The sequence below is a fragment of the Ornithorhynchus anatinus genome, chromosome 12 (assembly GCF_004115215.2).
Source record: "Ornithorhynchus anatinus isolate Pmale09 chromosome 12, mOrnAna1.pri.v4, whole genome shotgun sequence".
Lineage (NCBI taxonomy): Eukaryota > Metazoa > Chordata > Mammalia > Monotremata > Ornithorhynchidae > Ornithorhynchus > Ornithorhynchus anatinus.
Window position 1 is genome coordinate 25,942,551 of NC_041739.1, and position 20,588 is coordinate 25,963,138.

The following is a 20,588-nucleotide window of genomic DNA, read 5'->3' on the forward strand; positions in this document are numbered from 1 at the left end:
ATCTCCATTTTGCAGATGAGGCCCAAAGAAGTGAAGTGATCCACCCGAGGTCACACAGCTGGCAACTGGAGGAGCTGCACTAGAACCCAGGTCCTCTGATTTTCAGGCCTGTGCTCTTTCCAATAAGCCATGTAACTTCCTTCAAAGCCATACTGGAATAATCTTTTTCTAGGTCAGCAATGGTTTTTTTTTCCTCCCTGAAGCAATGGAGGAATTATTAGCAAGGCCTTACCCAGTATGGGATAAAATGGGACAGAGGGAGAGGAAGAGGAAAAAGTGGTTTGAAGCTAGTTGGAGGATGGTTGGGTCGAGGTCTCCTCCTTTCCACCTGTTTTCCCGCCCCTGCTTGTCCTGCCAAACAGCTCGCCTAAATGGAGATCTTACGGTCATCAGACTGCTCTCTGCCTCCCCTCAACCCTGCTCTTCCTTCACCCCAAATTCATGCTGCTCCATGCTCTTTTCTTGTCCCCAGTCTCCTGTTCCCATTTCCTACCTGCAGCCTGTTGCTCCATTTGATGCCCAAGGTATTATCTGTCTATTTTAGGGGCCCAATCTCCAACCGTGTGTGACCAATATTAAATATATAGTAGTTATGTTTGAATTCTTTGTGAATTTACTGGGTACTCTGTAGAATGATATATTTGGAGTTAGATCGAGAGTTTAAGTGAGAAATTTAAGGCACCACTAAATGCTGCTCAATGTACTAACTAGGATTACAAATCAGATGATGTATGTTTTTAAAACAATAATAAAAGTTTTAATGATTTCATTCAGAAGTGGACTGAGTTTCTTACACAATGGCATCACGAATATAACATTACCCTCGACTTCTGCTTTCAGCAGCAGCATTCAATCATATTTATTCAGTGCTTACTATGTTCAAAGCACTGTACGAAGTGCTTGGGCGAGTACACTGTAACAATGAACAGACATTCCCCACCCACAACGAGCTTTCACAGAGTACTATAGTATGAGCCTGGGAGTATACAATGAAAGTAGAAAGTTTGGTTCCTGCATTGAGGGGTTTATAATCTAAGAAAGAACTCAAGGTAAACATTAAACAAGAACAAAAGTGGAAAAAAACAACAAAAAGACCAGTAAAAAATCAAACAAAGGATGAATAAAGAGAGTGCTAAGGGTGGCTAATGAGATGCCATGATCGAGGAATTGGAGATAGCCTTCTGGAGGAGGTTACCTTTTGCGAGGACTTTTGATGGAGAGAAAAATAATTGAATTATAGGAGATGAAATCCTTAACTCAAAACTATTATTCAACTGCAATTCAAGGATAACTTCTACTAATGGCAGATATAATAATAATAATAATGTTGGTATTTGTTAAGCACTACGTGCCAAGCACCGTTCTAAGCGCTAGGGTAGATACAAGGAAGTGGGTTGTCCCATGTGGGGCTCACAGTCTTCATCCCCATTTTACAGATGACATACCTCGGGCCCAGAGAAGTTAAGTGACTAGCCCAAGGTCACACAGCTGACAAGTGGAGGAACTGGAACCCACGACCTCCGACTCCCAAGCCCGGGCCCTTTCCACTAAGCCATGCTGCCCGGTAGGCCGTGAGATGAATCTCGGACTACTGAAATCCTCAGTTAATCCCAAACCATCACGTGGATCATTAATTGGGAGAGTGCAACATGACAAGTGCTCAGTAGAGTGCTCTGCCCAAAATAAGTGTTCAATAAATACCACTGATCGATTGATCCAGAACCAACTTTGATGCAATCCGAGAGGAGGAGGACCGCTAGAGGTCACCAAAGAACTCTCAATTTTTGCATTTGTGAATTGAGTACACGTCCAGATACCAAGGTGGCTTGCTAAGCTTCACCTCCCACAACAAATGATAGGCCTTTGGAGACCTTTCTTAGATTCTCTGCCTCTTAAAATATTGCTTCCCCACCCCTCCCCATCTTCCCAAGCAGGGCAGAAACAAGTGGCAGGATCCATGGGAGCCAGGGGGTATCCCCTTAACAATGCCTGGTTCAACAACGTCCCAAGGACGTAGCAATGGAGAACCTTTGCCATCCGGAGGCATTTTGGTTCTTAAGAACTTTGAGCCGGATACTCCACTGGTTTGTCCCACTCGGTACTCTTCAAACTAGAAAAGTGACCCAGATTGACATCTTCCTCAATTCCCATACGCTTTGGAAAGTTTTTGTTTTGTTTTGTTTCTGTCCCCCAGCCACTCTTCAAAATAGAGTGAAATGGTGAAGGTGAAATGGTGCAGCTGGCCAAACAGGAGAGAGGGAGGGATCAGCTGCTGTTTAGGCACTCAATCGCCTCTCCCCTTTATACCTCACCCCACAAAACTCCTATATCCCAGCCCACACACTTCACTCACCGAATGCCAGCCTACTCACTGTACCCCACACTCATCTATCTCACCAATGTCCGCTTGCCCACATCCTCCCTCCGGCCTGGAGTTCATAGCCGATAGGCCAGCAGTCCTGCCCACTTTCAAATCCCTATTAAAATAATCACACCTCCTTCTAGCAGCCTTCCCCAACTAAGCCTCATATCCCTGTTCCTGCTCCCTTCTAATCCTTAAAAGAATAGATCATGTCTTCCTAATTCCATTATACTCTTCCACATGCTTAGTACAGTGCTCTGCATAAAGTGAGCACTCAAGAAATGTCCCTGGTTAATAGGGAATCTCAAACACTGTAGCAACCTATGCTCCTTTAGGGCCTAAATGCTTAATTCCAAAGATATGGAATCAAAAGCAAGAATGTTTTAGAGTTTGTCAAGTTCAATTTTTGGTTCTGAAGTCTCAAAGCTGTTTCTGAAGGTGTGCCACTGCTGAGAGTCTGCCTCGGTCTGATAAACATTTTTGGAGGGAGAGCGGGCTTTCTGGAATTCAAGACCTGTTTGAAACTCAACTTCCCTCTTATATTGGAAATGTTGTGTCACAGGTCTCTAGTTAAAGCAATAATATTACCAAACACTCTTTTTTCAGAAAAGCAGTATGGCCTAGGGGAAAGAGCACAGGCCTGGGAGTCAGGAGACCTGGCTTTTAATCCCATCCCCTCCACTTGTTTGCTGTGTGACCTTCAGCTAGTGACTAAACGTCTCAATAATCGGTTTCCTATTTATAACACAGGGATTAAATACCTGTTCTCCCTCCCCCTTACACTGTGAACCCTGTGTGAGACCGGGACTGTGTCTGATTTGATTGTGCTTAATATATACAATTATTATTATTAATATATACAATTATTATTATTAATATATACAATTATTATTATGTCCTTATCCAACTGCCACCTTTTAAACACTTTCCGCATGAAATTATAATCCAATCTAACTGTACTGGAGCCCCAACTATCATCATTCATTGAGGGTAGGTCCACACAAGGAAAGACAAGTGAAGAGCTGAAGGAACTATCCACATCCAGATACTGAGGCCAAAAGATCCTGGAAAAGGAAAAGAGTTTTTGACCTGAATTACCCCTTGGGGAAGATGGACCAAGACAGCCTACATGGCTCACCCCTTACCGTCACTTTGTACGTGGCTAATAATGTTTCATACTTTTGCCAAGGTGGAAGATTCTAATAATAACCTCATTACGACTGTCGGTTTTGGGAGCTCTGATGAAAGCACTCTTTCCCCATGCTGAACTCTTCAAAACTTGGGTGGCGTTGTGAAGAGAAAAAGCTTCAATAATTCGGAAAGACCAGAACATCAAACACCCGGGAGAATGCCATCTGTCACACCACCCATCCCATTTGGGCAGATGCAGTTACTTTAATTCATTCATTCGTTCAACTGCATTGACTGAGCACTTACTTTGTGCAGACCACTGCATTAAGTGCTTGGGAGAGTACAATACAATTAGCTGACATATTCCCTGACCACGACGAGCCACTTTGTTGCAGTTGGAGGTATGATTATCAAAGGAACAAAATGTTAAAAAAAAAAACTCCATTTTTTCAGCACAGAAAATTTCCCTTCCTAAATCAGGCTGGAATCACTGACCACCCCTCCCACAACTGGCCCAGCTGGAGACACCCTCACTCCTTTCAGAATTCACTGACACTGGTTAGGCAGTTGCCAACTTTTCATATTCCAGTGTGCACAATTCACTGAGATGAAGGCTACATTTGAAATTAAAAAAAATTCCAGGCTGACCAAAATTCTTCTGTTAATATTCAGTCAATCAATTGATAACATTTGAATGGTGCTTATTGTATGCACAGCACTCAGTCAACAGTATTTATTGAGCACTTACTGTGTGCAGAGCCTGCCCACATCGAGCTTACAGTCTACAGGAGGAGCACTAAGCACTTGGGAGACTACAATAGAGTTGGCAGATACATTTCCTACCCACCAGTTTACAGTCTAGAAACAAGCCTACTCAAGAGTTTATCTGGCTACGATGGAAAAGACCTGCTGATGCCTAGTAACAGATAACGTGCCCCAAGAAGCTGGAACGGCCAGATACCGTAGACTCCTTCTGCAGGCCATGAGTCAAGCTCACACATCATCGTCCTGGGTTTCGAAAATAAAATCGGGAGCTGAGGATGTTCAAAACAATAGTTCTTGTGCTTCTGTCTGTGGGTAAGTAAAAACCATTTTTTCATCTTATCCTGGGGTATTGAATATGATGCTGTTACTACAAGCTGTTTCCCAAGTTTTAATCTTGAACTAAGTAGCTCTAAGTTAAATATGAAAATGAATAATGTGCTAAAGAATTATAAATGTAGGGGCCGGAGAGAGCGCCAGGTGAATGGGGCACCAACTCCCCCAGCCACCCGTCTGTACACCGGGGATGTGGGATTGTGCCAGGTGGAAGAGACACTGATCTCCCCCTCCACATCCCATTGGCGGCCCCCATTCCCCAAGCCCCTCCTTCACACACTGGAGGCCTGGGTCCGTGACTAAGACTAAGCCAAAGGGAGGGTCACCGACCACCACACCCCCTGCCTCCCTGCTGAGGGCCTTGGAACCACACCAGAGGGAAGGGACACAGACCCTTCCCCTTCCCCCAACCCTTTCAATTCCCAACCACACTCTGGGAGCAGGGAAACCCAGCCAATGAAAGACCCACCAACCCAACCCGCCCTCTGAACACCAGGAGCCTGGGACAAGGGATGCCGAAACCCACGGTCCCCCACAATCCGGTGGGGACCACACCATAGAGAAGGGACACAGACCGCCACCACCCTCCCCCACTGCCAAACCCCATTCCCAACTCTGGGGTAAGGAAATGACCTCCTCTGCCCTGGATTACTGAAAATTGGTTTGCCCTAGATAATACTGTCTTCCCTGCAAGCCTCTCCAGAGGAAACCTCATCTTCTCCGGCTTCCCAAGACTTACTGGGAAAGGGGGAGAAGTTGGTTTCCTTCTTGCTCCCCAATGTTGTTGTCGCACTATCCCAACTTCCCCATTTCTCTCTTTCCCTCCCTTTGAAAGTTATCATCCACCTCTATCACCCACTCCAACTACTAATCATGGTCATCTACCACCCCCAAGTCCCTCCTCCAACTTTCAGGACAATTTTCATCCCTTTCTCACATTTCTTCTCTCTTTCTCCAACCCTAAATTGATCCCTGATCATTTCAGTGTCCATATGGATGCCCCTAACTACTCTTTCATGCCCCGCTTCCTCTGACTCCTCAATTCCACTCACCTCCTGCCCCAATCCCACCTTCCCTACACACCAGTTTGGACACATGCTCGATTTCATCATCTCATGTCACTGCAATCTTTCCCCGCACCTAGAGGAAATTCCCAGGGAATGTGTCTGTTTATTGTTGAATTGTACTCTCTCAAGTGCTTAATACAGTGCTCTGCACACACTAAAGCACTCAACGAATACAATTTTATCAATGAATGAATCGCATCTTCAACCTGCCTACTCTCCCACACAAATCTATCCTGTTCCCCATAGAGACTTCTGAGCTTTAGGCCTCGTCCAATTTTCTAAAATCACCACATCCCATTTCGTCTCCAAACTACTATTTCTAAATGCACAAAAAGACAGCTTCAACCCCGCCTCTCCACTGAACTCAACTCCCTCTCTTTCCTGTCTCTCCAATAATCTTGTACCCCTGAGCCACAGCCTGGCATCACCATCACAGTACACTTCCTCTGCTCCTGTGCTTGAGCTGTGGAGTGTTGCACTAACCCTTCAATCTGGCCTCGTATAGAACACGGGCCTAGGAGTCAGAAGGACCTGGTTGCTAATCCCAGCTCTGCCACTTTGCTGGGTGACCTTAGGCAAGTCACTTCACTTCTCTGTGCCTCAGTTACTTCATCCGTAAAATGAGGATTAAGACTATGACCCCTATGTGGGACAGGGACTGTGTCCAACCCAATTTGCTTGTACCCACTCCAGCACCTCGTAAAGTGCCTGGCACATAGTAACCTTAACAAATACACAATTATTATTATATCAATTTTGCACATTCTCCTCTTCCTCTTATCTGTCTTATTTCATTCATTCAATCGTATTTATTGAGTGCTTACTGTGTGCAGAGCATTGTACTAAGTACTTGGAAAGAACAACTGGGCAACAAATAGAGATAATCCCTGCCCAGCGGGCTCACAGTGTAGAAAGAGGGAGACAGACAACAAAAAGTGGGCAGGCATCATTAGCAATGTAAATAAATAGAATTATAGATATGTATATGTCATTAATAAAATAAATAGCATACTTATTATTACTGTTAGAGTGCTGTGGGGCGGCAGGGGAAGGGAAGTCCCTCCCGCTAGATTGTAAAGACCTTGACCATGTCTCCTAACTCTGTGTACTGTACTAAGTGCTCAGCTTTTTCATACAGTAAGTGTTGAATAAATACTATTGATTTTGCACCCAAAATGGAGGGAAAAGTACAGAGTTCTCTACGTTAATGCTGCCTGTTTATTAAAAATAAAAGATGACTAATTTATGCCAATGTCTTTAACAAACAGGTCCCATTGAACCTTTAACTTGAGCCCTGCCAGCTCATTACCCATTTTCACTTTTTCCTAAACTATGTCCTACTCTGAGATCCCAAAGGCGAATTCCATCTGGCAGGCACACAGGAGGAAATGCTATTCTTTAATTAATAATTTGGTAGAAAAGGCCCATGAAAAATGGTATTAAATGTAATTTAGGATACAATTCCTTAATTGTTAAATCATGAAATGTGTTACACAATAACATTTTCTTGTTAATCATGAACTAAGATACTTCAACGCAAAGGAAAAAAAGTATAAAAAGAAAGATCCATAATGAGAAAATTGATTGAGGATGAAGAAAGGCAGATAGGAGAAACAGATAGACAGAATCTTCCTATTGTAAATCCTGTGAAAAATATTTAAATATTACATCAGGCTTTATTTTCTTCAATTCCAAATTTTGTACCCTAAATATATTTTCAAATCTAACATTCAAAGATGACTGCTTTTTTAGTGTTCCTTGAAGAGTAGAATACATTCTTTTAATGCAGATTTTAAACTGTAAACGTATCTGTTTTATATCTATGCTTCTGTTGGTCACAAGAGTAATGAAGTGGCAACATTTTCAATTTGAAAGGGAATATGATGAACAGTAGTTGTCCTCAAAATAAATGGCAGGAAACATGGGCTCTTTCATTTTTTTTTTGTTATATGGGGAACTAAACTTGTAGCACACATCATTTTGTGACCTAAAATGTGGGTAACTCTTAAAATCTGTACATATGGAAGAGCTCTGTGGGTTCTTAGGTGGATCCAGTGCGAAGATTGCCTCTTGTCAAGTCCTTTTGGTCAACTGTCTGCTGCATGACCTTGGGCAAGTCATTTAACATTTTTGTGTCTCAGTTACTTCACTTGTAAAATGGGGCTTAAGACTGTGAGCCCCACGTGGGACATGGACTGTGTCTAACCGTTTTTACTTCTATCTACCCCTGGACAGTTCAGGGCCTGGCACATAAGCAGCACTTAAATACCACTTTTAAAAAAAACCAACACAGAGCCAGCCCCGTCCCACATGGGATTCACAGTCTAAACAAGAACAACAGATAATTAATCACCATTTTATAGATGAGGAAACTGAGGCACAGAGAAGGGAAGTGACTTGCCCAAGGTCAACCAGCAGCAAATGCAGAGTCAGGTCCTCTGACAACCAGGCCCGAGGTTGTTCCACTAAGGCCCCTCTGCTTCTCATGTTCCTCCCTTCAAGAGAGGCCATGAAGGGGCAACAGAAGAAACTTCTTTATGTCTTCTTGGTGGTTGGAGCATGAACTCTCTTCACTGGACCATTCTACGAGTAGTGCAGGCAAGAGGAAAGAATTCCACAGGAAGACCAGACCACTTTCCCTCTCACACCTCCCACTGGAAACTGGTGTCAAAATACACTTCTAATCCACAAACCTATGTGTCTGTTATATTGTGTTGTGCTCTCCCAAACGCTTAGTATAGTGCTCTGCACACAGTAAGCACTCAACAAATACAACTGACAGCGTGGCTCAGTGGAAAGAGCACGGGCTTTGGAGTCAGGGCTCATGAGTTCAAATCCCAGCTCTGCCACTTGTCGGCTGTGTGACTGTGGGCAAGTCACTTCACTTCTCTGTGCCTCAGTTCCCTCATATGTAAAATGGGTATTAAGACTGTGAACCCCACGTGGGACAACCTGATTCCCCTGTGTCTACCCCAGCGCTTAGAACAGTGCTCGGCACATAGTAAGCGCTTAACAAATACCAACATCTGATAGACTACATCAATACTCTCTGGGAGTTACCCAAGAACCTCTGTGAATTGACGACTGTAGTCGCCAGACGTATAAAAGCAACACAGCAGGGTGATTATCAATCACTTCTCAGAAACAGCATAGTACATGCACAGCGAAGACAAATGACATGCCCAAGGTCACTCAGCAGACAGTTGGCAGAACAGGGAATAGAACCCAGGTCATCTGATTTCTAGGCTCACTTTCTACCCACTAGGACCACAGTGTTTCCCAACTGTGTATTCCTTCCCGGTACTTAGTGCGCTCTGCACACCGTAAATGCTTAATAAATACTATTTCTACTATTCCTACCGTCACTAGAGCACAATAGCTCAAACAACCAAGCGGTGTCAGAACACTAGGTGGGATGTGACCGTTGATGTATGTGAGGCAAAAAGTGTGACGTGCACTTGTGAGAGAACCAGAGGGTGACTAGTGAAGTACTAGAGGGTTCCTAACAGAACAGCAAAATGTGACAGGTGATTTGGGAAAATGAGAAATATTATGTTCTTTGATTTTCTAAGGATTTGAAAGGATAATCAACATTTCTCCCTGCACTTGTGTCCTCTCAGATGGGATCAGAATCTAAAATCTTAGATTATGCCCTGAGTTTAAGTGGGGAAAGGAATGGAGCCTAGTAGAAGAAGCACTGGACTGGAACTCAGGAGACCTAGGATTTTTGAGTCCATACTTTGTGTACAGAGCACTGTTCTAAGCGCTTGGAAGAGAACAATACAAAAGAGTTGGTGAGACACATTCCCTTCCCACAATGGGGTTACACCATCAACATCATTGATCTAATCCCACCTCCACCACTTGCCTGCCGTGTGGCCTTGGAGAGTCGCTTAACTTTCCTACGCCTTAGTTGTAAAATGGGGATTAAGTACCTGTTCTTCCTCCCATAATACTAATAATGGTATTTGCTGAACGCTGATAATAATAATGATGGTATTTGTTAAGCGCTTCTTATGTGCCAAACAATGTTGTAAGTGCTGGAGTAGATATACAAGGAAATGAATTTGTCTCACATGGAGCTCACAGTTTTAATCCCCATTTTACAGATGAGGTAACTGAGGCACAGAGAAGTGAAGTGATTTGCCCAAAGTCACACAGCTGACAAGTGGCAGAGGCGGGATTAGAACCCACGACCTCTGACTCTCACAAGCCCGGGCTCTTTCCACTGAGCCACATACGCTGCTTACTATGTGCCAGGCCTGTACTAAGTGCCGGGATGGATAAAAGCACATCAGGTTGGACACAGTCCATCCCAAGTGGGGCTCACAGTCTCAATCCCCATTTTACAGATGAGGTAACTGAGGAACAGAGAAGTGAAGTGACTTGCCCAAGGTCACAGAGAAGACAAGTGGAGAAATGGGATTAGAACCCAAGACCTTCAGACTCCCAGGCCCATGGCCTATCCTCTATGCCATGCTACTTCTCTCCTATAGCATGCCGCGTTATCCAACCTCACGAACCCCACGAGGGACAAGACTGTATCCAATCAGTCTTGTATCTTCAGCGCTTAGAACAGTGCTTTGCACATAGTAAGCGCTTAACAAACACCATTATATTATTATTACCCTAGTACTTGGCATATTGTGCTTACCAAATACCACAATTATTTTTATTAAGGAAAAAAATCGTAGTTGGAATTTTAATTTATTCCTTTGAGCTTGCAAATGTATTCAGAATCCTTATTCAAACTTTACAGAACAGATTCAAGATTTCTATCTGACCCTCCAAGTCTTCCCCACTACTAGTCTGAGAAAAGTAGTGTCGGCCTATTTTCACCAGCATTAGTAATAGTACTAATTTTGCATCTAAGCAAAACGCTATAGCGAGCACCAGGGAAAAAGATACATAGAATTAGGCCGCCCTACCTCACATTGTGCTCACGGCTCTTCTTTCTCTCATTCATATTCCCTTCGGTTCAGTTTCCAGTGGGGCCCAGGACCATTTCAGCGGCACGCCGTTTTTCACATCCATAGAAATACCAGTCACAACTTCAGCTTCTTCAATGACGACTAAGGCAGAGATCATGTCTGAAGTCACAATTTCCACAACTTCAACAGAAGGTTTGATCCTCTCTATCGATTTGTTTGTAAATGATCTATGTCGGGATATCAAACTGCAAGCACGAGCATGAAAACTAGCAATGTGCTGCCTTACGGATTCTCATCCCTCTCATAAAACTGGTTTTCCAAATGTGCTTCCTTCCTGCATCACCTTGTAGGGTTGCTTGCCCTTGGAACCTTCCTTTGTGCTCCTGTCTCCCTCACTCCAAATCTCCAAATACTCCTCTCCCTCCTGCCCCCGCCATCCAACATACATAAATCTTTTTTTTCCTTTCGCTAGCTGCAAAAGCAAACAGTTGTCATGCAGATGGAGGGGTATGTGGGTGTGAGAAAGAGAGAGAGAGAGAGAGAGCAACCATGTCCCTGTGGATATGTTCCTGAAAACAATATTTTTGTGGGAATAGGTTTGCTCAATAAATGACAAGGTATAGAGTCTCCCTCAGGAAGCCCAGTAGAGAACTTAACAGATAGTCACTAACATGGTCTATTGACACCTAAACTCCTCTTATTCTCTCCCAGTTTTGAGATTAAAGGCCTCAGGGGCTCACGCATTCATTCCCAGGTCTTTTGTAAAGAATGTACTTTATTAATGCAATATTGGTTACGGTATTTGAGTGCTTACTATGTATCAAACACTGTTCTAAGCACTGGGGTAGATATCAGTAAATCAGGTCAGACACAGTCCCTGACCCATACCAGTCCCTCAGTTTAGAGGAGGGGGAGAACAAGTCTTGAATCCTCATTTTGCAGGTGAGGAAACTGAGGCACAGAGAAGTTGTGAGTTGCCCAAGGTCACACAGCAGACAAGTGGCAGAGCTGGGATTAGAACCCAGGTCTTTCTGACTCCCATGCCCATGCTTTATCCACTAGGCTACGCTGCTTTTCTGATCACCTTATATGTACCCAGTGCTTAGTAGAATGCCCGACAATTAATAAGCACTTAACAGGTACCATAATAAAAAAAAATTGCTGTGCCCCTCACCAGGATACTCCCTTTCAAGTCTCTACCACACCTATCTAAATCCAGAATATATTGTTTGAGGTTGCAGAGATGCTCCAGGTGGTAATATAGAGAAGCAGTGTGGCTCAGTGGAAAAAGCCCGGGCTTGGAAGTCAGAGGTCATGGGTTCGAATCCCAGCTCTGCCACTTGTCAGGTCTGCGACTGTGGGCAAGTCACTTTACTTCTCTGTGCCTCAGTTACCTCATCTGTAAAATGGGGATTAAGACTGTAAGCCTCATGTGGGACAACCTGATTACCCTGTATCTACCCCAGCGCTTAGAACAGTGCTCTGCACATAGTATGTGCTTAACAAATACCAACATTATTATTATTATTATTAATCCACCCATTACAAAACCATCCAATCTATCTCCCAACCCAACAGGCTAAAAGCCCCATCTAAAGTCCTTGAAAGTTATCCAAGAGCTTTTGCATGTTTTATGAAGTGCATAAAAACAACATAGCGGCATGGGCTAGATTATAAAGTTAGGATCTGAGTTCTAATCCCAGCTCTGCCACTTGCCTGCTGTGTGAATTTGGACAAGTCACTTTGCCTCTCTGTGTCTCAATTTCCTCAACTGCAAAAAAGGGATTCAATACCTGTTCTCCATCCTTAGACTGTGAGCTGTGCTTGGGAAAGGGACCCTATCCAGTCTGATAAACTTCTCAGTCAGCATAATATAATTCTGGGGGAAAAAAAGGGTTATCTATCAGCTTGTCCTAGAGAAACCCTCCCTCAATCAAGGGCATTTATTGAGTGCAGATATTCTTTATTACCTCAATGATTTCCTACTACAACCCAGCACGTTCGCTTTGCTACTTTAAAACCAACCTATTCACTGTACCTCTACCTCATCTTTCTCACCGCCGACCCCTTGCCCACATACTTCTAGACTGTGAGCCCATTGTTGGGAAGGGATCGTCTCTATTTGTTGCCGAATTGTACTTTCCAAGCACTTAGTACAGTGCTCGGCACACAGTAAGCGCTCAATAAATACGATTGAATGAAATCCTGCCTCTGGCCTGGAACTCCCCTCCCTTCATGTCCAACAACATGATCATTCTCCCCACCTTTAAAGCCTTAATAAAACTGCATCTCCTCCAGGAGACCTTTCCAGACTAAGCCCTCATTTCCCCTATTCACTCTTACACAGAACACAGCACAGCACTTAATGATGATAATAATAATGGTATTTGTTAAGCACTATGTGCCAAGCATTGTTCTAAGCTCTGGGGTGGATACAAGATAATCAGGTTGTCCCACGTGGGGCTCACAGTCTTAATCCCCATTTTACAGATGAGGTAACTGAGGTACAGAGAAGTTAAGTGACTTGCCCAAAGTCACACAGCTGACAGGTGGCAGAGCCGGGATTAGAACCCATGACTTCTGACTCCCAAGCCCGTGCTCTTTCCACTAAGCCATCTGCTCCTCGGGAGAGATTAGAGTACATTAGAGTTGGAAGACATGATCCCTACCCTCAAGGAGTTTATGATCTATTGGAGGAGTTTGTAATCTAGTGGAAAAAGAGAAGAGGGATTGAAGCATCAGAACGTTGCCCAGTGATATACTTACTAATGTTTATTTGTTCTGTCACTAGCCTATAACTTCTTGTGGGCTGAGTGCCTTCAATTTATACATCCTTCATGTACTTCCAATCCCCTAGTACAGTGTGATTTTGCAGATGTTCAGGAAATGCTAGTAATAAAAAATTAGGTGTGAGATAAACACAGGTCTACGAAAACCTGAATGGCAACTTTCCAGTCTTAATGATTGAACCTTTTCTTTTGCTGGGTTTTCTACATTTTGCCAGTAGTGATAACAAGGCCATGTATTTTTTCACAATAGTCTCTCATAATACTGTAATAATGATAATAGTATTTAAGGGCTATTAGGTTCCAAACATTATATGAAATGCTGGGGTTGGTACAGAATAACGAGGGCTTAGGGGAGTACAATATAACAGAGTTGGTAGACGTGTTCCCTGCCCACAAGGACACTGCAGTCTAGAGTGGAAGGCAGACATTAAAATGAATTATGGATATGTACATAAGAGCTGTGGGACTGAGGGTAGGATGAACAAGGGGTACAGATTCAAATGTAAATGCTGATTCACAAGGGAGAGGGAGTAGAGGAACTACGGGCCGAGTCAAGAAAAGCTTCTTGGAGGACATGTGATTTTAATAAGATATGAAGATGGGGATGATGATCGTCTGTTGGACATAAAAGATGAGAGTTTGATGATGAGGATGGATGAGGGGTCAGCGGATAGACAGATGAGACTGAAGTACAGTGAATAGGTTGGTGTTCAAGTAGCAAAGTGAACATGGTGGGTTGTGGTAGGAAATCAATGAGCTAGGTAGGATAGGCAGGGGCAAAATGATTGTGGGCTTTAAAGCTGATGGTAAGGAGTTTCTGTTTGTTGTGGAGGTGAATGGACAGCCCCTGGAAATTCTTGAAGAGTGGGGGAAATGTGGACTGTTTTTTTTTTAGAAAAACAATCTGGGCAGCATGGAATAAGTCCTCATAAATACCACTGTTTGACTGATTGAAAAATATTCCAAATTTATGCATTAGGAGCACCTCCGATGAATGATTTTCCTTCAAACTAAATGTTACAGAAATGAAGCCAGTCACACACAAAAACGTACAAAGCATCAGGGCCTAATGGGAAAAAAAAATCAATCTTATTTACTGAACGCTTACTGTGTGCAGAGCATTGTACTAATTGCTTGGAAGAGTACAATATAACAGAGTCAGAAGGCCCATTTCTTGCCCGCAACTAGCTCACAATCTAGAGCCCTAGGTTCCAATCTCTGCTCCGCCACTTGCCTGTTGCGGGAGTTTTGGCAAGGCACTTAACTTTTCTGTGTCTTAGCTTACCATTTTATCATTATCATTACTGGAAAAAAATCCTAATTGGAATGTACATTTATAAGTTTGCAAATGTATTCAATACCATTATTCACACTCTTTACAACAGATGCAAGTCTGACCCTTATATGTCTTTCCCCTACATGTGTGAAGAAAATAATTTCAGCCTATTTTCATCAGAATTAGTAGCAATAATATGTATTGTAGATCTATCATATACAAAATGCTGTGATAAGTACTGGGAAAAAAAAAAAACAAATGATGAGAATTAGGCATCCCTACACTGTTGAGCTCACAGCTCTTTTTTCTCTCTCGCATTCATATTCCCTTTATTTTGGTTTCTAATGGGGCCCAGTCCAATTTTAGCAGTATGCAGAATGACACCCCTGTGATACCTTTTAGACCATCTTCCTTTGTTTTTCCCAGGGCTTACTTCCACCCTTCCAGACATGTTATCCAGAACTGAACCTACTCCTACGACACCCCAAGGGCAAATGATGACATCTGTAACCTGGCCTGCACCAGAAGGTTTAATCTTCTTGATGAATTTGTTTGTGAACAATCTACTGTGTCAGGATATCCACCGAACTGCTAAAATGAGCAGAATCTTGGGAACTTGCTGCTTTCCAGATCCTCATCTCTCTCACAAAACTAGCTTTCCAAAAGTTCTTCCTTACCGCAACACCTTCTAGGGTTTCCTTCCCTTCACTTGCTCTTGGAACTTTCCCATGTGTTTCTGCCTCCCTTGCTCCCAAAGCTCCTCTCCCTCCTGCCCCTGCCATCCAAGATACATATGAATTTTCTTTCCTGTTGGCTTCTAAAGCTAAGAATTGTCAAGCAGGTTGAGGAATGTGGGGGTGGGGGGGAGTGTGTGTCTGAGAGAGAGAGAGAGAGACCCCCTGTAAATATGCATATTTATGGTAGGGGGTTTGGTCAATGAATGACAAGATACACATCCTCCTTCTAAAGTCCAGTAGAGAACTTCCCAGGCATCACTAACATGGTCTACTAGCACCTAAGTTTCTCTTCCTCTACCTCAATTTTGAGATTAAAGGCCTCCAAGGCTCAAGAATTCATTCCCAAGCCTTTTGTAAATCATGTATTTTATTATTAAAACTACTATGCTATTCAGTGAACATGGCTTTAAGCACTGGGGCAGATATAAATTAATCAGGTGAGACAAAAATCACTGTCCCATATGGGACTCCCAGTTTAGAGGATGGGGAGAACAAGTATTGAATCCCCATTTTACAAGTGAGGAAATTGAGGCACAGAGAAGTTAAGTGCCTGTCCCAAGGTCACACAACAGGCAAGTGGTGGGGCTGGGATTAGAATCCAGGTTCTCTGACTCCCAGCCCAGGCTCTTTCAACCAGGCCACAGCACCACAGTACGGAAATAATGCACATGGGAGTCAACCCCAATACCATGTCTGAACCCTTCATCCTCTGGAGTCAGACACTACTAAAGGGTCCTAGTTCTAGAGAACCCTGTGGCTTGCTTCTGCCTTTTTAATATAAAAGCTATGAGCTGGATGATCATTTCATTTGGGTAAACCACAACTCAAGCTCTAACTGCAAAGAACCCCAGAAGATGATGAGATACAGTGTAAGTTTTGCCTTCCGGTTTGGGGGAGTTTCCAGGGCACAGGCCACGAGAGCAGATAGAGGATATTCAATGAGAGGGGGAAGGGGGGCAGTGTATTTGTAGAACGTAGTATTTATTTTCCGTCATAGTAATGTATTAAACAACAGTGAGGGTGGGCAGGGTGACAGAGAAGGCCAATGCCTAACAAGCAGTCTCTTCTGCCCTGGGTCTTACGGGAATGAACCTTTGATTTGTGGCTTCAGCTGCCACATCCAGCATCTAGTGTTGTTCCTGCCCTCATGAGCTGACCACCACCTTGGCTGAGGAGTTGCCTCCCCGTTCCCATTTGTAGTGCCCTTACTCCCTTTCATGTCCTTACCCCAGCTATCCAAATCCAGAGCAGATAATGAGAAAGCGGAGATGCTTCACGTGGTAAACTCCCCACGATGGCAAATTCCTGCAACGCCTTGTTAATGTGCATGATAAAGTTTACATCAGACAAATGTGCCTTTGGACTCCTGTTCATGAATCTTCTATTTCCTCTTGGAATGGTTGCGTGGCTGCTTAAAGATTTCATGCCGGGACTCGAATAGGCCCTTGGTCGGGTCTTTTAACCATCCAGTTCTCTTGGGTATTCTCGTGGGATTTGGGATTTTGATACACCTATAGGTAACATGTATGTAAGTGTGCATACCTCAAAGTCCTAGAGCAAGAAGCCGTAGTGGTAGAAAAGGTGATTTTGGTGGTTAAGTTTGCTTCAGAAGGGGATGTTTAGATCCTGAGAGTGTGGGTACCAATTAGTTAATAGTTTTTGTTGAGCACTTACTCTGTAAAGAGCACTGTATTATGGGCTTGGAAAAGTAAAACAGAGGGAGACATGAGCCCAGCCCTCAAGGAGCTTACCATCCAGTGAGGGAGGGTGCCAGGAGGGGAAAATTGCCACTCAAAGAACGCCTCTATTCTGCAGCTTGCCCTTCATCATCAGTGGTATTTATTGAGCGCCTTTTCAAGTGGGAAGCACTATATTCAGCACTTGGAAGAGTACAACAGAAATTTGACATGAGCATTGCCCCTCAGAATGCATAACCCATCGGTTGAACAGGCACACAAAAATTATCTACGAATAGTGGGAAGAGAAAGAACAATATAGCCAGAAATAGTACAAATTTTCTGATTACAAGTAATGGCATTTAAGTGCTTACTATGAGCCAAGCTCTGTACTAAATACAAGATAATCAGGTTCCACATGGGGCTTACAGTCTAAGTAGGAGGGAGACCAGGTACTGAATCCTTAATTTTCAGATGAGGGAACTGAGGCACCGAGAAGTCAGGTGACTTGCCAAAGTCACACAGCGGGTATGTGGCTGAGCTAGGATTGACACCCAACTCTTCTGACTCCCAGGCCCATGCTCTTTCCACTAACACATTCTACTTTCCCATGACCTAGTAGTAATAATGGTATTTATTAAGCACCTACTAGCTCAGATGTCATTACTAAGCACTGCACTGAGAAACATAACATTCTCCTGTTATATTTTCTTCACCTGAAACGGATCCAAAATATTCTAATTACAGAGTAATATTCTTCTAACTCTGTCCTTTTTTTCCCCCCCAGTAATAGAGCCTGAAGTGCTCCACATGTTCACAGGACCAGGTAAGCCAACCATTTTATGTAGACTTTCCAATCTCGCAACAGCTCCATTTTTCTCTGCTCCCTAGGTTCTCTTTTTTGTTCCTAATTCTAAAGAACAGAAATTGTATGGAAAACAGAAATTGTATGGAATGTCATTTAAAAGCCTGAAAGTAGTAACTTCCTGAATGGCCAAGAAGTGACTTTAAAGAAGGAATAATTTCCAAAGGCTCCTAGAGTCCGGTGGTTATTTGGGTTCTGGGGCAGAGTCAGTATTCCATATTCCTTGCTGCTATTCAGGGACAACATTCTATCTCATTAGGCTCCTCTTATTCTCCTGTCTGCATTGAGACTGGGTTTATAGTACACCAAAAGGAGGATTGTCCATTTTCTCATCAATTTGCTGATTTAGGTGGGCTAATGAAAAGTTTCACTAAAAAACCACACCTTTGGGGCTAGAATTTGCCAAATTCAGCTGTTTACTTGGAGCAAATCAAAATAACTTAAAAACTCTTCACTTGGTTCACCCACTCTTAGGCTTAGCCAATATAAGTCTTGTCTAAAGTGGACAACTGCATGTGTTTGTTTTTTTAAGTACTTTATTGAAAAGAAAGAAGTCACACTGCCACATGGAGCAATCCCAAAATGTTTAATGCCTATCAATAAATCGATGGTATTTATACTGAATAATCAGTCTCTGTCTAGTGTAAAGCCAATGTTTGAGTAGTGTCTCTCCAATGCTATATAAATGCCATAAAATGTAAGAAGAATCTCATCCCAAGCATAAATGCCACTTCTGCTCTAAGAACCCTGCTACCATCACATCTCCCTTACTTGTCAGAGTATCTCAGACTTGATGTCTCCCTCTCCATCATCGTGTTACAAATCTGGGACCTCAACTTGCTGCCAGATTGGGTGATCTAGGGCCATTCCCAGAGTCTGAGAAGAGCAGCAGTAGAGTGGAGGGGGCAGGGGGAGACAGGGTTGGAATGGGGGAACGAAGGAGAGAGGAAAGAGAGAGACGGCAGAACTACCAGCACCTCTAGGCATGATCCATCACTGTAAATGTCTGGGCTAATCAGGAAATGTGCATGAAGGAATCATCCCACCGTCACCTGCCTTGCATCCAGGAGCCCAAGATGGACAAGGCTTAATTGCATTAAGAAATGTTGGTTATTGCTCCCTCTTTTGGATTGGGTTAAAAAATAACAGATCGAGATGGCTAAAATGATTATATGGTAGAAGCAACCTGCCGAGACACTTTTATATTGTTTCTGATCGCCCTTTGGTTCCCCTACTGTAAACTCAAAAGTGAAGAGTCCAGCCACTTTCTGAATAATTTGATCAATATAAACAATCAAGATAAGCACAATCCCTCCAGTCATTCTTTCCGCTCAGTGGCTTTTTGACCCGAATGGATTAAAACCCACAGACATTTCTGTTTTGTAGACATAGCTGCGGTCTCTCTAATCTGATAACTGAATATAGGGCTCATGGTAAAGGCTTGTTTGCAATAATAATGATATCAGAAGGAACTCCCCTCATAATGAAGATGCAGTGGGGACATATTGGGCATTAGAACCGCAAAATTTCTCTGCTCCACTCCCGTACTATAAAGATTCCTTTCTACGTTGAAAAAATTTTGGTTTACTATTACCAAATATATGTAATATATGTAATAAAAAGAATCAATCAGGACCTTTAAGCATTTAAAATTGGAATGTGCTCCTTTTCGTGTCCCTTTAAAGAAAATCATGTATTCATGCACTTCTATCACTGCTCTGCAGTTCTACTCATTTCACTTCTTTGCGACTCACCATGTGCTGTTTGCCTTCTATTTAGTGACGGCAGTCATTATTTATGCGGTGGAATTTGGTATCATTGGTGTCATCCTCCTGATTTACTGGGTTGTCAGGCGGGCGATAAAGGTAAGCCTGCAACTTTTAGTAGGGTGCAATATATATTTTCTTAATGTTATTCTCCCAAATTCACATTTCCAATTGAATTATCGTAGCTCAGCAAACAAGAAATACTGAACATTCCCTGTACACCCACTTTCTACATCCTTTTCCAGTTGCTTCTGAGGACAGTGGAGGCAGACACACACATACAAACAGTCCGCTGCCCCTATTACGTTCAGCAACAGCTAGGAGTGAAGCCTCCTCCATTTAGTCTGAATATTGAGGTCCATAGGCAACCACAAGCTCTCTCTACAGCTCAGACATATTTTGTATTTATTTTATGTACTGCAACTCCATAAACTCATTTAGTTCCCCACAATATAAACCAAGGAGGCTTCATCGAGAGAATAGTTCTTTTTGCTGCTCTTCCTAATACAAAGATGAACCCACTGCCGAATAAGAATTTGAATGAAAATATGAAAAAACACACCATTTAGGCTCTCTCGGTCTGACCCTGGTGCTCTCACACATTTCTTTAGGGTTCAACAGCTCCCGCTGGCTTGGTGGGGTTGGGGAAGGTGAAGAGAAGAGGCAGTATTATGGTAATTATTAAGCACTTGTGTCAAGCACAGTTCTAAGCACTGGGGAAGGTAAAAGTTAATCAGGTTGGACACGTTCCCTGACCCACAATGTAAGTAGGAGGGAGAACAGGTGTTTATTCTCCATTTTACAGATGAGGAAACTGAGGCAAAAAGTGATTTGCCCAAGGTCACACAGCAGGCAATTACTTAGCAGAAGTCTTACGTCTGCTTACTAAG